General features: G+C 39.5%; 1 protein-coding gene across 3 annotated transcripts in view; it reads right to left on the bottom strand.

The window, feature by feature from the left end:
* Positions 1–18,992, bottom strand: part of LRFN5 (leucine rich repeat and fibronectin type III domain containing 5) — a 246,301-nt gene extending 227,309 nt beyond the window's left edge. For 2 of the 3 annotated variants that reach the window (XM_056544986.1, XM_056544985.1), the window contains exon 1: positions 16,479–18,992. The gene's annotated coding sequence lies outside the window, so the exon portion shown is untranslated. Of the gene's footprint in view, positions 1–15,757; positions 15,777–16,478 lie in introns of those variants that run through there. The other variant, XM_056544987.1, reaches the window with a different exon arrangement.
* Between the last annotated feature and the right edge of the window lie 3,668 nt (positions 18,993–22,660).

Raw genomic sequence — 22,660 nt, 5'->3', positions numbered from 1 at the left:
AATAAATGGAACATGTCAAAATGAAGTAGATATTCATGATTCTTTAGTTATAGTTCAATGACCTTAACTAAAAAATAATATAAAATGTTGCAACATTTACACCTTTACTTCAACTCTTGTTCATGTGTTAAAATTGCAGGAGGGTGCTGTCTCTATGAATGGACATTGGGAGGAGGTTCTTTGTGGATGGGAGAATTTAAAGGAGGGATGTATGGCAAGATGTCACTGTATGGGTGTCAAAAAGGGCATGCAAAACATAGATCAGTGGTCTTAAACTGTGGCCCTCCAGCTGTTGCTAAACTTCAACTCCCAGCATACCCGGACAGCCGTTGGCTGTCCGGGCATGCTGGGAGTTGAAGTTTTCCAACAGCTGGAGGAACACTGGTTGGGAAACACGGCTCTAAGGAATAGAAGCATTTTGGTTTTTGCAAGCCATTTTAGAGATAGCAGGTGTTAGGTGAAGATCTCTGTGAGGGACAGTGATCAATCGATCAGTCCCAGTTCTCTATGAGCCAGGCATTGTAGGAATGCTAGGAGTTGAAATTTTGCAAAATCTGAAGGGCCTCAGTTGGAGACCACTACCATTGATTGAGCCCATGTAGGACAATCTCAGGTTGGACCGATCTGCCTTCTTCATTAGGATGAGGGAGTTGACCTATACAGGGCTCTTCACCCTCACAACCAAGGTACCTGGGGTAACATTGCCCTTTGATCCCACAAAACAGAGGAAGAAGGGGAAGTAAAAAGCACAACGCCCTTTCCAAACTTGAAGTCTACTCTTTCCTTTGTGTCCCAATGGTTGTATACAGTAGTTTTACATGCACTGTTGGTCCCATCAGGTCTCCATGGCTGGATAGTAGCCATCATTTTTATTCTAATTATGGCCAAATTCATCATCATCATCATCATTATCATCATCATTATCCTTGTCAATCTTGTCATTATTATCATGGCCATAATCTACGTTGTTATCCCTATGATCTTCCATCATTGTCATCTACATCATCATCATCGTAATCATTCTTGTCAATATTATCATGGTCATAATTTACATTATTATCCCAATCTTTATTGTTGTCTACATCATCATCATATATGTCGATATTTTCATTATTATCATAACCATAATCTATATCCTTAAAGCGTACCTGTCAGATTAAAATAAATAAATATAAATATATATATTACTCAATAACTAATCCTGACCATGTACATTTACTTTTTTTATGCCTCTATTACCTATATTTATTAAAAAATTTGTATTTTCATTAGCTCATGATGTTTGAAATCCTCTCAGGGAAAGGGGGCGTGTCCCTCTATTGTGGTAGTGGGAGGATTGGTGTGTCTGCTCATGCCTTGTCTATGAGACATATTTTGTCTATGACTCATGGACAAGTCTGATACTGCTGCAGGACAGGTTAGAGCCCCTGTAGGTATTGTGACCCCTGGTGGTGGGATTTTTGGGAGCCATTTTCTTTATTAAATATATTTTAAAAAAATTAACAACCATATTACAAAAGGTCTTTACTTTTCATCAGTAACAACATATAAAAAGGTTTTGGCTTTGACAGTGTCCATTTAACCCTAACTCATCCTCATCCTTATCATTTTTGTCAATATTATCATTATCGTGGGCATAATCTACATTATTATCCAAATCATTATAATCGTCTATATCATCACTGTCATCCTTGTCAATATTGTTGTCATTGTCATAACCATAATTTATATCCTTAACCCTATAATCATCATCATCCATCATCATCCTTATCATATGACCATTATCATGGTCATAATCTACATCATTGACTCTATGATCATCATCGTCATCATTTAAATCACCATCATCATCATCCTTATCATGCTGGTCGATATTATCTTTGTCACTAGCATAATCTACTTTATTAACTCTATGATTATCATCTACCTCATCATCCTCATTTCTGTAATCATCATTGGCGTCATTCCAATAGTCAGCTTTTCAATCATTGCTTGTTGCATTGCGGCGTCCATCATCCTTATCTTCAACATCTTCGTTGCCCTTGGTGTTATTGTCATTATGGTAATTGTGGTAAATTGTTCTCCTCATCACTGTCATAATTATCATTGTTCGTCATAATCACCAACATTATAATTTTCATCTGTGGATACGGTCATTATAAACTTTTCTGGGAGGTAGAAATTAGGTTTTTATCCACTTTTTAGTCCGGCCATGTCTATGCCAACTTTAAGTCATAGTAAGTTTCCGGCAAACATTGTGAAACTTATAAAGTAACAAAGCCGCTCAAGTCAACTTATAGTATTATAGGAAATCTAACAGCAAGGTAGGGGATCCAAAACTGATGATAGATGCTAATAGGGGCCATTGTCATGACCATAAAAAGTACCTTCAAAATGCAGCTCAGTGTATCACAGCCTTGCTGGATTGAGGTTGAATCTGACATATTGCCACCATCTGCCAGGTTAAAGGGTATTCCTAAAGAAATTACCATACACACAGTGGTAATGTTTGGAAGATTAAATGGACTTGAATCAACGGCGCTTCTCCCGGACAACAGTTTGAGTAGTATTAAGACGCAATTTATTGATAATAACTACGCATTTTGATCCTGGACTTGGATCTTCATCTGGTATGCACCATTGATCCAGCACAGCTTATGCCTTCACTACTCCATACTCTTTAATGGTCCTGACAAGGGGCACACCCTAGTTTCTTCTTTTTACAGCTGCTGCTTCCAGAGGAAGTGGTGTTGTTCTTTTCTGTCTGACCACAATGATTTCTGCTCACACCTCTGTCCAGAGTATGAGCAAATCCCCATAACAAACCTATCCTGCTATGGACAGTTCCTGACATAGACAGAGGTGTCAGTAAAGAGCACTGTGGTCAGACTGGAAAGAACTACACAACTTCCTGTGGAGCATACAGCAGCTGATAAGTACTGGAAGGGTTAAAGGAGATGTCCAGTGCAGAGTATTCTTATTCCATCCTGCCCAGGCTGCAAAAAAAGAGAAAACAAACTTTCACTTATCTTCCTACGTTCCCCCAGAGCTCCGCCGAGGAAGGTAAGTTAAAATGTATTTTCTCTTTTTTTGCAGCCCGGGCAGGATGGAATAGGATTAGTCCGCACTGGACATCTACTTTAAGATTTTTATATAGAATTAATTTACAAATCTGTTTAACTTTCTGGCACCAGTTGATTTGAAAAAAAAAAAAAAATGTTTTCCACAGGAGTACCTCTTTAATAAACCCAGTAGTAGAAGAGATGGAAGTGATACCTCATTGAGAGGATGACAACGATGACACATCCAAAATGGAAGAAGTAGACTCATGGCAAGGAGCTGATCTCGAGAGGAGGTGAGTGGGAAATTTTCTCCAGAGAAGTCCATATTTTTCTACAATATACTATACCCCGATGTAAACCATATACCAAAATTTGGGTCTCAATTAACTCTTTGTCATGGGTACTATATGTTAACTCATACTTAAAAAGAGCTTTATATCATGGCAGCTCAGTGTGTCACACCATTGCCTTTCAACATTGGAGAACTAATCACAAGTGTGCATGGCGTTAGAATAGAGGATTGACCTCAGGCTCATAGCAAGGCGGGCGAAAGGTATTCCCGAAGAAGAGATCACAAACCCCAGTAGTAGAAGAGATACTGTACCTCCTCTACACGGTGACAATGATGACACATCGTCATGAACTTGATGACGTCAGGAACTTTATGAGAAACAGATACTCTGCCCAAATTCCAAAACTTGAGGCTCAATCAACCCTTTGCTATGGATCCAGTCTCTGAACTCATGCTTTAACAATCAACTTTCATGGCGGCTCAGTGTGTCAAACCACTGCCTTGCAACATTGAAGAACTAGGCTCAACGACTGTCCGGGCATGCTTAGATTTGTCGTTTTGAAACAGCTGGAGGTACACTGATTGGGAAACACTGCTCTAGAGCATATAAGAATTTTGTTTTTTGCAAGCCATTTTCGAGATTGCAGGTGTTAGGTGAAGATCTCTGTGAGGGACAGTGATCAATAGATCAGTCCCATCTCTCTGTGGGCCAGGTTTTGTAGATAATATGGTTTCCCAACTGGAAAGTTTCCAGCTGTTGAAAAACTACAACTCTCAGCATGCCCAGACAGCGGTTGGCTGTCCAGGCATGCTGGGAGTTGTCGTTTTGCAACAACTGGAGGCACACTGGTTTAGAAACACACTGCTCTAGAGCATAGAAGCATTTTGGCTTTTGCAATCCATTTTAGAGATAGCAGGTGTTAGGTGAAGATCTCTTTGAGGTACAGTGATCAATAGATCAGCTCTCTGTGGGCAAGGTCTTGTAGGCAATATGGTTTGAATAGACCTTCTATCTATGACAGTGTTTTTCAACCGCTGTGCCTCTAGCTGTTGCATAACTACAACTCCCAGAATGCCCGGATAGGCATGCTGGGAGTTGTAGTTTTGCAACAGCTAGGGGCACATGTTTTGGGAAACACTTGTTCAACATGTACAAGTAAGAAGGGTATAGTCTATCACACCTTAATGGGATGGTGTCATGTTAACAGATTGCACACATATTCAGGGCTCACACCAGCATATACCTCCACTCTTTCCCGACAACACATATTACATAGACTTATCAGTGGCAGATCCCTTGCCTGGAACATTAGGTTGACGTAATTGAAGCTGGTTACTAATATATCATGTAAACGGTGGGAAAAAAACTAAAACAAAGGCAAATTGTACCAACTTAGCATTTATGTCTTTGCCTCCAACTTGACAAATATACCCAAGTGCATTGGCAGGAAGAGAAACTCAGTAATAATTAATATAGTATGCCTTACAATTTAATGCTATGGTATAAGATGGCCCCGAGCACCGAGCTGCCTATAATAATTGATTGAACAAATCAACACATGACGTGACTCATAATACTGTCGTTCCGTGTTCGGGGGCCCTGGCGCAGCCTTGTAAAACATCCTCCGACATGTTCTGGTTCGGAGCCGAGTTCACATGGAGGCTTTGTGTTAATTAACTGGCTAAATTAAAACCTAAAGAAGTCATTTTCTCCGCTTCCCCTTTTCATTATTGCCAACAGGCAACGCAAAAAAAAAAAAACTCAACCCAAATTGCCAATTGTGTCTCGGGCTTAATTATTGCTCAGAGGTAACGTTCGCCGACATGAATTAAGTCATATTTGCATAATTTGTATTAAGATTCTCAAATAGTGTCCAGAAAAATTCCAGTAAAATATATATATATATATATATATATATATATATATATATATATTTATATAAAACACATGAATTACATGAATGTTCTCCAATCTGTGGCAAAAACTGCAACTCTCACAATCCCCTAACGGTCATAATGTTGCTTTACAACAGGAAAAGAAGAAAGTTTGGAAACACATCTTAATCCTCTGGTAGTTTCATTGCACAGTGGTGTGTTATCATGGAACTTTAACACAATTTCAATTAAGATGTATTTTTTACATGTGCTGGGTCAATTTTTCCTGTTGCAAAGCAATATTGTGACAAATGACAAATAAAAAGTGTTTCCAGCGCATGCGCTCTCTTGATCACCAGTTGAAATTGCATTGTTTTAAATGTTCCATGACAACACACCACTGTTCAGTGAAACTACCAGACAAATCTAATGCGATTCACATGCAAGCACGCTCTTGATCACCAGAGAGCAAGAGTGCGCATGCGCTTGAAATGCATTTTATTTATTTGGTAGTTTCACTGCACTGTGGTGTGTTATCTTGTTAGGGGTGCGTTCACACTACGTAATTCCCACGGAATCCTGCGGGCAGAATTCTGCTAGCGGAATTCCGCGCAGTGAACTTCAGTATGAATGGGTTTTACACCCGATCACACTGAGCAATTTTAGCAGCGGACAATTCCACCACTGAAATTGTTACACACAAAGAATGAACATGTTCACTCTCCGAGCGGAATTCCGCGAGAACTGCACAGCCGTCAATGGTGACAGCACGGTGCCGCATGGTCCTACCGCCAAAGAATTTCATCGGCAGCTACCAGGCTAAATCTCGCTGAATCTCCACTCATGGAATTCAGCGAGCGGAGATTCAGCGAGATTACAGCAGTCTGAACGCACCCTCAAAGTTCCATGATAACACATCATTGTGCAGTGAAACTACCAGACAAAAAAATGTGTTTCAAGCGCATGCGCGCTCTCTCGATTTATCTGGTAGTTTCACTGTACGCTGGTGTGTTATGGAACTTTAAATGAGATTTCAATAACAACGTGTTTTGAACTGATGTTCAAGAGTGCGCATGCGCTGGAAACGCATTTTATTTTTTTGGTAGTTTCACTATGCGGTGGTGTGTTGTCCTTGAAGTTTTAAAAAGATTTCAATAAATATTTATTTTTTCACGATCAACAAACTTTTTTTCTCTTTCGTTCAGCACCCGACTTGGTGAGGATTTGTGCGCACTGATATAGGAGGTTAGCTTAATATTTTCCTTCTTTAATCATAACATTGCTTCACACTAGTGTTTTCCATATTGGCTGTACAGCTGTTGCAAAACTACAACCCCCATCATGCCCTAACAATCATGAAATTACTTTACAACAGTGTTTTCTAATCTATGACTTTTCAGCTGTTGCATTAGTACAATTCTCATCATGTCCTAGCAATCATATTACTTTACACTAGTGTTTTTCAACTTGTGGCTCTCCAGCTGTTGCAAAACTACAACTTATAACCTGCCCTACTAGTCACAAAATTACTTTAGACCAATGTTATCCAATCTGTGGCTCTGCAGCTTTCACAAAACTACAACTCTCATCATGCCATAACAGTCATATCAAGGGCATTGTAGTTTTAAAAATGAATGGGCGAACATGTCATACAGGACATAGCAATGCTAGGTTATCCAGAGCAGCTATCTACTCTACTGAGTAATTAGGGGGATCCCCTGTGTAACAAATCATTTTCTCTTAGGTAACAAATGAGCACATGGCATATTCTAATATTACCTCCTATGTCCAAGAATACATCTACTAAAATACTACATCCTATATACCAAAATATAACTACTATAATACTGCTCCTATATACAAGAATATAACTACTATAATACTGCCTCCTATATACAAGAATATAACTACTATAATACCGCTCCTATATACAAGAATATAACTACTATAATACTGCTCCTATATACAAGAATATAACTACTATAATACTGCTCCTACATACGAGAATATAACTACTATAATACTGCTCCCATATACAAAAATAAAACTACTATAATACTGCTCCTACATACAGGAATATAACTACTATAATACTGCTCCCATATACAAAAATATAACTACTATAATACTGCTCCTATATACAAGAATATAACTACTATAATACTGCCCCTATATACAAGAATATAACTACTATAATACCGCTCCTATATACAAGAATATAACTACTACAATACTGCTCCTATATACAAGAATATAACTACTATAATACTGCTCCTACATACGAGAATATAACTACTATAATACTGCTCCCATATACAAGAATATAACTACTATAATACTGCTCCTATATACAAGAATATAACTACTATAATACTGCTCCTACATACGAGAATATAACTACTATAATACTGCTCCCATATACAAGAATATAACTACTATAATACTGCTCCTATATACAAGAATATAACTACTATAATAATGCTCCTATATACAAAAATATAACTACTATAATACTGCTCCTATATACAAGAATATAACTACTATAATACTGCCCCTATATACAAGAATATAACTACCATAATACTGCTCCTATAAACAAGAATATACCTACTATAATACTGCTCCTATATACAAGAATATAACTACTATAATACTGCTCCTATATACAAGAATATAACTACTATAATACTGTTCCTATATACAAGAATATAACTACTATAATATTGCCCTAAATACAAGAATATAACTACTATAATAATGCTCCTATATACAAGAATATAACTACTATAATACTGCTCCTATATACAAGAATATAACTACTATAATACTGCTCCTATATACAAGAATATAACGACTATAATACTGCCTCCTATATACAAGAATATAACTACTATAATACTGCCTCCTATATACAAGAATATAACAACTATAATACTGCCTCCTATATACAAGAATATAATTACTATAATACTGCTCCTATGTACAAGAATATAACTACTATAATACTGCTCCTATATACAAGAATATAACTACTATAATACTGCTCCTATATACAAGAATATAACTATTATAATACTGCCCCGTATATACAAGAATACAACTACCATAATACTGCCTCCTATATACAAGAATATAATTACTATAATAATGCCTCCTATATACAAGAATATAACTACTATAATACTGCTCCTATATACAAGAATATAACTACTATAATACTGCTCCTATATACAAGAATATAACTACTATAATACTGCTCCTATATATAAGAATATAACTACTATAATACTGCTCCTATATACAAGAATATAACTACTATAATACTGCTCCTATATACAAGAATATAACTACTATAATACTGCCTCCTATATACAAGAATATAATTACTATAATACTGCTCCTATATATAAGAATATAACTACTATAATAATGCCCCCTATATACAAGAATATAACTACTATAATACTCCTATATAAAGGGACAACCTCTACTAATCTTTCACCTTGTCCAGCTGGTATTGCATGATATTCATTCAAATTAAGAGGTGTCCATGCAATACATAGTAATGCTCAGTCCTACAGAGCACTATTTATACTTAGCATTAGTGCTCTATTCTGGATTAAATAGAGGTCCGAGGGGTGGGCTGAGGGGGTGGGGAAGAGTGCAGACACATGTACAAACAAAAAAAAGGAGGGGATAGAAAACACAATATGAATTCAGGTAGAAGAAATAGACATGGTGCACATCTACAATCTTGTATAATGATCTAATTGCTTCTCAGCATAATATCAAAAACTAACAGGTTATTAGTATACATTTTGATGAAAAAGTACAATGCCCACTCGTCACGTCAAGGCCACCTATTTAGAGTGGGTCCCTAATGTCCCTAGCATAAAATGGCGCGGCAACTGTTAGTTTTAGAAATTATGCTGAGAAGCAATTAGATCATTATTCAAGATTGTAGATGTGCGACCATGTCTGTTTCTTCTACCTGAATTCACATTGTGATTTCTATCCCCTCTTTTTTTTTTTTTTGTTGAACATGTGTCTGCACTCTTTCCCACCCCCTCAGCCCAACCCTATATAAGTAGTATTTAGCTACATAAGGGCCATTGCTTTCCTAGCAGCCTCCCAGTCAGACTGGGAGCGCATGGTAAATGAGCTGTAGCACCCTGTTCACACTGGTGTGGTGATGTGCGGCGTCTGTTGCTGCCGTGGTGCCGTGTCTGCGGGGAGGTGCGACCCATAGACTGATTTGAATGGCATTGGGGCCGCTCTGCCAGTGGGTCGTTCCCCCTGTGGGCACTGGTGTCGCGGCGGTGGTGGTCGCCGCCCAGTGCTACGCCATTTTATGCTAGGGACGTTAGGGACCCACTCTAAATAGGTGGCCTTGACGTGGCGAGTGGGCTTTGTACTTTTTGATCAAAACGTATGTACTAACAACCTGTTATGCAGTTTTTGAAATTATGCTGAGAAGCAATTGGATCATTATACAAGATTGTAGATGTGCGACCATGACTGTTTCTTCTACCTGAATTCATAACTACTATAATACTGCTCCTATCTACAAGAATATAACTACTATAATACTGCTCCTATCTACAAGAATATAATTGCTATAATACTGCTCCTATATACAAGAATATAACTACTATAATACTGCTCCTATATACAAGAATATAACTACTATAATACTGCTCCTATATACAAGAATATAACTACTATAATGCTGCTCCTATGTACAAGAATAGAACTACTATAATAAGTATAACCCTATATAAGCAGTAGTTAGCTACACATGGGTCATTTCTTTCCTAGCTGCCTCCCAGTCTGACTGGGAGAGTATGGTAAGTAAGCCATTACACCTTGTTCACACTGGTGTGGTGCTGTGCGGTGTCCGTTGCTGCCGTGGCGCCGTGTCTGCGGGGAGTGCGGCCCATAGACTGGTTTGAGTGGCATTGGGGCCGCTCTGCCGGTGGGTCGTACCCCCCTGTGGGCATTGGTGTCGCGGCGGTGGTGGTCGCCGCCCGGTGCTGCGCCATTTTATGCTAGGGACGTTAGGGACCCACTCTAAATAGGTGGCCTTGACGTGGCGAGTGGGCTTGTACTTTTTGATCAAAAATGTATACTAACAACCTGTTAGTTTTTGATATTATGCTGAGAAGCAATCAGATCATTATACAAGATTGTAGATGTGCACCATGTCTGTTTTTCTACCTGAATTCATAACTACTATAATACTGCTCCTATATACAAGAATATAACTACTATAATACTGCTCCTATATACAAGAATATAACTACTATAATACTGCTCCTATATACAAGAATATAACTACTATAATACTGCTCCTATATACAAGAATATAACTACTATAATACTGCTCCTATATACAAGAATATAACTACTATAATACTGCCCTTATATACAAGAATATAACTACTATAACACTGCTCCTATATACAAGAATATAACTACTATAATACTGCTTCTATATACAAGAATATAACTACTATAATACTGCTCCTATATACAAGAATATAACTACTATAATACTGCTCCTATATACAAGAATATAACTACTATAATACTGCTTCTATATACAAGAATATAACTACTATAATACTGCTCCTATATACAAGAATATAACTACTATAATACTGCTCCTATATACAAGAATATAACTACTATAATACTGCCTCCTATATACAAGAATATAACTACTATAATACTGCTCCTATACACAAGAATATAACTACTATAATACTGCTCTTATATACAAGAATATAACTACTATAATACTGCTCCTATATACAAGAATATAACTACTATAATACTGCTCCTATATACAAGAATATAACTACTATAATACTGCTCCTATATACAAGAATATAACTACTATAATACTGCTCCTATATACAAGAATATAACTACTATAATACTGCTCCTATGTACAAGAATATAACTACTATAATACTGCTCCTATATACAAGAATATAACTGCTGTAATACTGCTCCTATATACAAGAATATAACTACTATAATACCGCCCCTATATACAAGAATATAACTACTATAATACTGCTCCTATATACAAGAATATAACTACTAGAATACTGCTCCTATATACAAGAATATAACTACTATAATACTGTTCAGTCCTCCAGAGCACCATTTATACTTAGCATTAGTGCTCTATTCTGGATTAAATAGAGGTCCCCTCCACCCCTGTAATGTCCAATAGCCATTATATTCCAAATAGAGCATGTTCCAATGGAAACCCCCTCTTCATGTCTCCTAGTGCAAGTAATGGGCTGTGTTCACACTGTGCGGTTTTTCAGCATTTTTTATGCTGTTTTACTGTGATTTTGGCAATTTTGTTTAAAAAACAAAACAAAAACAACTGTTATTTAAATACAACCGCTGCAAAACTGATGTTATTTTGCGACAATTTTGCCCAAATTCCAGGAGATCTCTATCAACAATGCATGAGAAACAGCATCGTGTGAACACAACCATAACCATGTTGCTCAATGGGGATTTTTATTCTTGTAAATCCACCTTTATCTATGGCAATGTTTCCCAACCAGAGTAGCAGAACTACAAGTGCCAGCATGCCGGGACGACCAAAGGCATGCCGGGAGATGGAGTATTGCAACAGCTGAAGGCACACTGAATGGAAGACATTGGTGTACAGTGTATGACTAGAACAGAGAATGAAAAGAGAAAAATAATAAAGTTCTGGCAATGCACCAGCTGTCCTGGAATAGTTAGGAACCACAGACAGTTCAATAATCCGTTGCCTATCTGTTCCCTTACTGCTCTGTTGCTTCACCTTTTGCAGTAAGGACCATGTAAAGATGAGATGAGGCTTTTAAAGGCTGTTCACATTTATCTTCATAGCAGAGATGAAAATAAATATATAAATGTATAAAATAAAAAAATAAATATATAACATTTTAAATAAATAATCATAAAATGTAAAAAAATATTATATATATATATATATATATATATATATATATATCTATATATATATATGAGGCTGTTCTCTCCTAGAATTGGAAGGAAGTCCTTCTGCCCTTGTGGTTACCCAAACATTATGAGGGGGTGTTGTAGTTTTGCAAAATCTGGAGGTCCGCAGGTTGAAGACCAGTCCTGTAGAGTAATGTCTTCAAACAGTGTGCATTCAGCTGTTGCAAAGCTACAATGTGTCCGGGCATGCTGGGATTGTAGTTTGGCAACAGATGGAGGCCCACAGTATGGGGACCACTGCCATAGAGCCAACCACCTCTGCAAGCTAGACTCTTTTTGAGATCTGCTAGATCTCTTTTTCAATAGAGATCGCTATTGAAGAAGAGATCCAGCAGATCTCGAAACGTGTCTATCCCCCTCTCATCTTATACAGCAATCTATAACAGCCTCGTACTGAAGCATAGATACAGCATGCCCGGACACTACAATTTGTCCAGGCATGCTGGGATTGTGGTTTGGCAACAGATGGAGGCCCACAGTATGGGGACCACTGCCATAGAGCCAACCACCTCTGCAAGCTAGACGCGTTTCGAGTTCTGCTGGATCTCTTTTTCAATAGAGATTGCTATTGAAAAAGAGATTCAGCAGATCTCAAAACATGTCTAGCCCCCTCTCATCTTATACAGCAATCTATAAAAGCCACATACTGAAGCAAAGATACAGCTACAATCAACTTTATCTACTCCTTGTGCGCATAAAGCAATTTATCGACACACCGGCCAGCAGACCTCTATCTCCCCTGGCTCGCCGGAGCTGAGGACTCGCTAAACCCAGGAAGTGACTAGGCATCCAAGTTGGAAGCCACAGCCGGTAAATAGAGAGAGCTCCGCTGGACCACGCCAGGACGGGTGAGGCGAACTGTCCTGAACTATTACAACTAGTTATCTAGTGACTGCACGGACTACACCTATGTCTATAGTTACATAGTAACTACTACACGGACTATAAGCTCTCCACTGTTATATACCCTTATAGACGTGTATGCTACGGACATTGATCATCACATGACATATGTGCACATTGCCTGCACACTATTTCTCTACAGAGGCTGAATAATATAGATGATACGTACTTTCACATAAATATTTTATTGTATTTTATCCTTATATATCTATCGGCATTTCCACAAGGGCCCTGCAGATAATGTCATATATATTTATATATTTTTATAATAAATAATACCATTCTCTTATCAAAAGTGCATCTTTCAATTTTTGTATATCCGACTGTGAACATCCAATATCATAATTCTGCTTATGTTCCTATTGATGAGATTATGAAAGACCAGATATGAGGAAAGTGTCCCCTCTCTTTTTATTGGAGATCTTTCTATCTATCTATCTATCTATCTATCTATCTGTCTCATATCTATCTATCTATCTCATATCTATCTATCTATCTATCTATCTATCTTTCTATCATCATCTATCCATCGCCATCTATCGCATATCTGTCTATCTATTTATCAATATATCTATCTATCTCCTATCTATCTATCTCCTATCTATCTCATATCTATCTATCTCATATCTATCTATTTATCAAGATATCTATCTATCTCCTATCTATCTATCAATCTCATGTCTATCTATCTCATATCTATCTATTTATCAATCTATCTATCTCCTATCTATCTATCTATCTCATATCTATCTATCAATCTATCCATGTTTTTCATATCTATCTATCGCTATCTATCTATTTAACTCATATCTATCTATCTCATATCTATCTATATCTATCTCATATCTATCTATCTATCTATCTATCTAGTAATAAACTTTGATACTATATATTTCCTTCCACTCTCTTGTTCTATTCTCTTTCTCTCATCTCTTGCTCCATTCTCTCTCCTCATTCCTTCCTTTTCTATCTCTTTCTATTCCTTCTCCTAGTCCTCACATCCATTCTCCTCTTATCCCCATCTCCATCTGTCTTCTCCCTTATCTGGCTCCTTCCCTTCTTCCTCTCTCACTTTCTCTCCCCCTCCCTGCAGTTGCATGATGAGGTCTCCGCAATCTGAAGAAGCAGCATGTACAGGAATCCTTTCAGAGGCGGGGGATGAGAAAAAAAAAATGTCAGGCTGCTCTGATTCCATGTAAATCCCTGCTCTGAATGCAGCTACAGGGCACCTAAAATGGCGTGAGCTCCTTCTGTAACAAATCTCTGGGATCACAATGGGAAAAAAGAGGCAGATTATTAGGAGGAGGGGGGGGGGGGGGGGTGGATTCAGCAGCCTTATCCTTGTCATATAGACAGTTCTCTCTCATTGGCATCTGTCAGGGACCCAGATTGTTTTGCACAGAGAATTTAAAGAACACTCAATATTTTTGCCTATGAATGGGATAAGGAAGTCGACATAGGACTAGTATCCAAAGAAAGCTACAGTTCCCTGGAAATCCCTATATAACAGTGAGTCTCCAGCTGTTGGTCATTACAGATCACTGTCCCTCACAGAGATCTTCACCTAACACCTGCAAGCTCTAAAATGGCTTGCAAAAAATGAAATGCTTCTACACTATGCAGCAATGTTTCCTGAGCAGTGTGCCTCCAGCTGTTGCAAAACTACAACTACCCAGCATGCCCGGACAACCATAGGCTGTTCATGCATGTTGGGAGTTGTAGTTTTGCAACAGCTTGAGACATACTGTTTGAAAAACACAGCAAAATATTAACATATGGCATAGACATACTAAACAGACAATAAGCTTAATGAGGATCATAAATGTATCTAATGTATTAGTAAATATTCAACAGATTAGATGTATTTAACAACACTCAAACCCTGATCCTGAAAACTTCTGGTGAGTGTCACCATATAAAAGTTACTTTGTATACATTACTTATTTAATCTACGGAACTTCTTAGGTCCCTAAGAAACTCTAGTAATAGAATACATATGGAATCATTCAAAATGCTCAAGGTATAATAGATACAATGTTTCAGACAAGGTGCTCAACTTACAGCATTAGTCAACACGTAAAATAAGTAACACGATTCCATAAATCTTGGCACCCTAAGCAACAACATGTAAGGAATTTTAATATGTTTGTTCTTTGCATTTGAAGGAGGCACATAAGAGGTTAAAGCAAAGAGGTTTGAAAGAACCTTAAAAGTGGCCCACTGGCACCCCCATCCTGCCAGCCTTGGAAATAGCATCTCCTTGTTCCATTTTGCATCCAGCTGCCAGAAAATGCCTTCATATAGAAATATGTAAAATGCAGCAAGTATAGAAAATAAAAAGACCCCCCTTTACCCCATCAGATGCTCAAAAATAGGTCATATCCCCCACACACATATAAACCTTGCACCCTGGCCTTATCTTAAAGGAGACAAGGCCAAGATAGCAGAGGAGTCTATATAAAATATCTGACTGCTGTAAACCACCCAGACAAATAAAGCATAATGCATCTGAATTATTAACATGTTCTTCTACATAAACATGAAACATTGATGAGGCCATCTTGTAAGGCAAGTGCATTATCGTCCTCACTTTATCCAACAAACCTCCGATCCTCCATTTCATATCTCAGAGTCGTAAAATGGATTATTTCGTGACTCGAAAATCAACCGATTCCCAACCCGATTCCAGGGCTGTGCACTAGGACTATGCAATAGCTGAATGTTTGACAGACCCCCCCCCCTCCCCAACATTCCTTCCCTAACCAAGCCATCTGCTTGTATTACATAACTAGAACAATCACATATGCATTCCTTTAAAAGTCTCAGTAAGTGGCTCAGTTTGTGGAGAAATCCTAAAGTCTGGAGCCATCCCTATGTTTTTTTGACATGGTGGGTCTGTACCAGTCTATAGCTCACCACCACCCAAATCCTGCCATAAGCCAACGTCTCCCCCTCCCCGTTCCTCTATGGCTTTCTAGCTTGTGCAATTTTGTCTTCATATTTTTGTAAGTGTAGATCTGAAGGTTGGATTGGAGGCACTTTGTGTTTCCAAGCTGAAGTCCAGGAAGCTATGTAACTGATCTCCCATTTCAGGGATAGATTAAGTGCCCCTGTATAGATTTATTTTCCATTTAATAGAAATTATTCTGCTAGAACATCATACAACAGGAACCCCTGGGCATTTCAGCTCACTCTAACAAATGCTAAAAAAAAGAAAAAGCATTAATAAGTAAAGCGGTCTGCAATGCAGCTGAGCCATAAGACACGAGATCACAAGACAATTTTAGAGAAGGATTAAGCTTGGTGTTTACCTGTCTCCTCTAGAGTATAGACGGTTGCAGTCAGACTTTTTACCTGCAGATACAATGATAACTGGGCGCCTCAGGGAGAAGGAGCTCACAGGCTTGCAAATTGTTTTTCGGTAACTCGTGTGCCCTTTGCCATTCCCTAGCATTCTAGAATACTATCCTTGATTTTCATTAGAGGTAATCCAAAGATAATGCTCCATTAGAACAGATGGCAGCAGGAGAAGGTGTGGGGATCAGAGCAAGCAGCAAGGAGATTGTGTGGGTACAGACATCCCCGACACAGACAGCAAGGCTGAGACCACCACCATGTGTAGAATATGCAGCCTGTTCACACATAACACCTTTTTTTTTATTCTGCAACCTGCTCAACTCCGGCAACTTGCTGTGTAGGACACATTATAATGCACTATAAAGCCTCCCCCCCACCTCCACCGACAAACAGTTTAGGAAAAGCTTCAAGGAGAAGTAAATCCACAAGAGACAATCCACTTTCATTTTTTTTTTACCAGTAGACAGTAAATAGGTAAAAAGACTGGAGCTTTGACCTTGCAATGTACCTGATCCAGGTTAATCCTTAAAACTGTCCTGTAATGCAGGCATCCTCGACGAAAGACATAATGCCCATGACCGGACAGCACCCACTGCTAGTAGAGGCAGCAGCAATAAGCCATTAGGTGAAAATAGGTGTTTCGTACTTGTAATCCGAGGGCTGGTTATCTGCTCCAGGATTAGGTGCTGGCAACTTGTGAGGTGCTGAATCAGATCCCCACCAGTCCGATGCCAGGTGCTGATCCAGATTGTGCAAAAAAAAGGGTGGGGAGCAATCCAAATCACTGTGCTAGATCCTTGTCCAGGGAGCTGATCCAGATCACTGCACAAGCGGCTCAGTGTGCTGATCAGGGTCGCTGTCCAAGGTGCTGAAGGCAGTCTATACAATGGGCTGATCTGGGGATGTTGCCCATGGTGCTGAAACCCAACCTATACAATGAGGCTGCTGTCCAAGGTGCTGAAACCCAACCGATACAATGAGGCTGCTGTCCAAGGTGCTGAAACCCAACCTATACAACGGGGCTGCTGTTCAAGGTGCTGAAACCCGACCTATACAATGAGGCTGCTGTCCAAGGTGCTGAAACCCAACCTATACAATGGGGCTGCTGTCCAAGGTGCCGAAAGAGATCTAGACAAGGTTCTGCTGATCTGGGTCTCTGTCCATGGTGTTGAAGGTCACCAGCAGGTTTAATTCCTCCTCCTTCCAGCCTTCTATAGCTGCACTCTGAGCACCAGACACTAGATACTGATGATTATTATTATTATATTTTGTATCTTCTTCTTCCAGTATCTATCACGCTAGACGAAGACACAGATCCAGAGAATGAAGAATAAGAAGCAGAAGAAGACCATCTCCAATAGGCAGCAGCTCCCTCCACCCCCTGCCTGGGTAAAACAGCTCACACATGCTGCACACACACAATGGGGGGGCAAAGTCAGGCTCGCAAAAGCAGGCTCTGCGCCTGGCCGTGGTGGAGGATACAGGGCTGTGGGTCTCTCTCATTCAGCAGCGACAAAGCCATTCCTGCGCATTGAGGGAGCGTTTCGCTCTGCATTCAGTGAACCTCCTCCTGCAAAGCTGAGCCAACGTCTCTGCAGTGAGAGCGATCAAGTGGCTGAGATAGGAAAGTCAGATCAGATCTCAGCAGGCAGGATTGCACAGCTGCACCTAGTACTTCCCCCAGTACAGCCTCCACGCTGAGTTAATCCTAAGAGTGATTGAATGCCACAGTCCCCAGGAGGAGGAAAGAGGGGGGAAAAATAGTGGGGACTACTTTAGGTGTCTAAGTGGATTATTCAGTAGTAGCAAAGATATCATCGACAATAAGGCGATGCATCTGAATGCACTGATGCAGCAGAGCTGAATAAGTCGTCGAACCAGCATGGGCAGGGTTAATGCTCTGCAGTTATCTAGAACCTCTGTTCACTCTGTTCTTGTCTATTGCATTATTTTTTTTTTAAATATCCCGATTTTTATGATTGGCTCCCTACCTGTGCATTAGCCCTGCCCCAGCGAGTCATCCATGTGTTATCTGCATAGAGATCAGGCTTGTTTGCCTTTTATTTTTTGCACCCCTCCTCCTGCTATAGGATTTGGTATGAGCTGCTCGCCATCGGTAGGCTGTCTATACCGTGTGGAAGCTGCCGAAGACGCTTCATTAAGGCTGCTGTGCATTGTGGACCCGCTTTACTTCTGCCTATTGCTTTTTTTCTCTCTCTCTTTCGACTTTTCTGAACTTTTACGGGAGCCTGCGGTTTTTTGAGCACTGCATTAACTCTTCACTTGCCCTTGTAGTTTTGGCAAGTTTTTTTGTTAAGACTTATTATCTGATGAGAGGTAATGCTGACTTCATCTCTATGGTGGAACTATGGTTGATTTCTAACTTTATTCTACTAAACGATTAATGAAGCAAACATGAGTTTTTACCATGTAGTTGAGTTGAGTTTGTCATCAGAACCCAAGTATTTATCTATGCCTATTTTACTGTCTCCAGCTATTGCAAAACTACAACTTCCAGCATGCCCGGACAGCCAATGGCTGTCCGGGCATGCTGGGAATTGTAGTTTTGCAACAGCTGGAGGCACACTGTTGGCTGTCCGAGCATGTTGGAAGTTGTAATTTTGCAACAGCTAGAGGCACACTGTTAGATGTCCGGGCATGCAGAGAGTTGTAGTTTTGAGACAGAAGGAGGCACACCGTTGGCTGTCCGAGCATGCTGGGAGTTGTAGTTGACTTAATCTCTATGCTGGGGCTTTCAATGATTTTTTACTTTATTCTACTGAATGATTACTGCGCCAAACATGAGTTTTTACCATATAGCAGAGTTGAGTTTGTCATCAGAACCCAAGTATTTATCTATGCCAGTAATTCTCTGCCTCCAGCTGTTGCAAAACTACAACTTCCAGCATGCCCGGACAGCCATTAGCTGTCCGGGCATGCTGAGAGTTGTAGTTTTGCAACAGATAGAGGCATACTGTTGGCTGTCCAAGCATGCTGGGAGTTGTAGTTGACTTTATTTTTATGCTGGGGCTTTCAATGTTTTTTAACTTTATTAAACTTAATGATTACTGTGACAAACATGAGTTTTACCACGTTGCAGAGTTGAATTTGTAATCATAGTAGTTTTGCATCAACTGGAAGCAGACTTTTGGCATTCTGGGCATGCTGGGAGTAGTAGTTGACTTTATCCCTATGGTGAGGCTGTTGGGGATTTTTAACTTCATTTCTACTAAATGATTGATGAGGCAAATGTTAGTTTTTACCATGTAGCAGAGTTGAGTTTCATCCTAACCCAAGTATTTTAATATGCCAGTATTTGTATCTGCCTCCAGCTGTTGCAAAACCAAATCTCCCAGCATGCCTGGACAGTCAGGCCCTGTCTAACATGCTGGGAGTTGTAGTTTTTCAACAGATGGAGGCACCCTGTTGGCTGTCCAGGCATGCTGGAAGCTTTAGTTTTGCAACAGCTGGAGACACACTGCTGGCTGTTGGCTGATGATTTTTTACTTTATTCTACTGAGACAAACATGAGCTTTTATCACGTATCAGAGTGTAGTTCATCATCATAACTCAAGTATTTATCTACGCCAGTTTTTGTGTGCCTCCAGCATGCTCGGAGATGTAGTTTTGTAACAGCTGGAGGCACACAAAAACTGGCGTAGATAAATACTTGAGTAATGATGATGAACTCAACTCTGATACGTGATAAAAGTTCATGTTTGCAGAATGCTAACTTTCCCGACATGCAGGGAGTTGTAGTGTAGCAACAGCTGGAGGCACAATGTTGGCTCGGTTGCAAAACTACAACTTCCAGCATGCCTGGAAAGCCAACATTTTGCCTCTAGCTGTTGCAGACCTACAACTTCCAACATGCCCGGACAGCTGTTGGCTGTCTGAGCATGCTGGGAGTTGTGCTTGACTTTATCTCTATGCTGGGGCTTTCATTGATTTTTTCTTTCTTTATTCTACTGAATGATTAATGAAGCAAACATGAGTTTTTACAATATAGGAGAGTTGAGTTTGTCATTATAACCCAAGTATTTTTCTATGCCAGTATTTCTTTGCCTCTAGCTGTTGCAAAACTACAACTCCCAGCATGGCATGCGGGAAGTTGTAGTTTTGCAACAGCTGGAGGCACAATGTTGACTTTCCTGCCATGCTGGGAGTTGTAGTTTTGCAGCATCTGGAGATAGATTGTTAGATTTCCAGGCATGCTGGGAGTTGTAGTTTTGCAACAGCTGGAGGCACACTGTTGGCTTTCCGGACATGCTTGGAGTTGGAGTTTTGCTATATATAAGTTACTTTTGGGTTTTATGCAATAGTGAAGGTGACAGAAATGTTGCTGGTAACTATTTGTGTTCTTTGTGTTATGTTTTTTAGCTGTAGAATATCGCCATCTAATGCAAAGTATTTAGAGATTAACTATCATTATTTCCCTTTGTCTGCTTCATTAACCTGGACTGTGCTGGAAGGATTATGGGATTCTAGATGGGATCATTACTATGCCAGCCAAATGTATTTGTGTTATTTAGTGCTATGTCTTGGGCTGGATCCATCTTTATTCTCTGTGCATGCCCACAGAAGCATGTGTGTTTGTTCTTAAGTGGATTTTTGGCCAATATTTGCATCGATCATTCGCTGGAAGTTCTTGACTGCCAATGCGAAACCTTTCTCGTGCACAATTATGCCAATGTTTCTCAACCAATGTGCCCCAAGCTTTTGAAAACTACAACAACTAGCATGCCCTGACAGCCTCTGGCTGTTCAGGCATGCTGGGAGTTGTAGTTTTGCAACAGTTGGAAGCACACTGGTTGGGAAACACTGGCATAAGGGTGCATGATTAATGTATGATCAATGAAAATATTGGTGGAAAATTAATAAGGTCACAATTATGGACTTTGATCCTAAAGAAAAAAAATATATACCAGAAAACAAGAAAAGGGTCCCCAACATGTTTCTACCTCAAAATGTAGGGTTCATCAGAGGGACAATAAATGCACAATAACAATGATATTCGGCTGTCCAGGCATGTTGGGAGCTGTAGTTTTGCAACAGTTGAAGGTGCACTGGTTCGGATATGCTGGCATAAGGGTGCATGACCGATGAAGCAAATATTGGCCCAAAAATTATTAGGGTCACAATCATGGACTATGGCCCTCATTTACTATTCTAAACTCGACCTCTTTTGTCGGGTTTTTTTGTCGCATCTTTGTCTGCGCTATGTCGCAGACATCGTGCGCCAGTCTGTGACACTATGCAACATTTTTTCCCGACGGACCCGATGTGGATTCTCCCAAACCAGAAAAAGGGGCGTTACCCGACATTTCTGAGCTTTCCCACATATTTATTAAGGTTTCCAACCCGAATTTGTTGAATTGTTGTGGATTTTTTCCCGACAGCTCAGAGGAGTTGGAAACCAAAACCTACAAAACCCACGTGCGACAAACAGGATGCGACATAATAATAAATACCAGGGGAAAAAAGCAGTCGGGTAAGAAAGCAACATAGACTTACAACCCGATTTTCTTAGTAAATGTCTATGATCCTAAAGAAAAAAATCCCAGAAAACAAGAAAAGGGTCCCTGACATGTTTCAAGCTCAAAATGCAGGGTTCATTGGGGGGACAATAATTGCACAATAACAATGGTATTTGGATGTCCTAACATGTTGGGAGTTCAGCTTTACAACAGCTGGAGATGCATTCATTGGGAAACACTGATTTAGGGTAATGAATGATGGATGACAGGCTTATGAATCTATAGAATCTCCAGCGTGCATGGGTCACTAGTTCCCAAATAAAGTTATGGACTCTGACCCTAAAGAAATACTCCCATAAAAAAAACATAAGGATCCCAATGTCTTTCCCCCTGAAAATGCAGGGTTCCTCAGGGGGACAATAACTATAAAATAACAATGGTATTTGTCTGTCCAGGAAGACTGGGAGTTGTAGTTTTGCAACAGCTGGAGGCATGCTGGTTGTAAAACACTGATTTAAGGTAATGAATGATGGATGACAAACTGGTGAATCTATATAATCTTAGAAGGGCACGGGTCACTAGTGCCCAAATAGAGTTATGGACTCTGACCCTAAAGAAATACTCCCAAAACAAAAAACAACAAAAGAATCCCAACATGT

Source organism: Hyla sarda, chromosome 11 (assembly GCF_029499605.1).
Source record: "Hyla sarda isolate aHylSar1 chromosome 11, aHylSar1.hap1, whole genome shotgun sequence".
In the NCBI taxonomy this organism is placed as follows: Eukaryota; Metazoa; Chordata; class Amphibia; order Anura; family Hylidae; genus Hyla; species Hyla sarda.
This window is presented reverse-complemented; position numbering and strand designations above follow the sequence as displayed.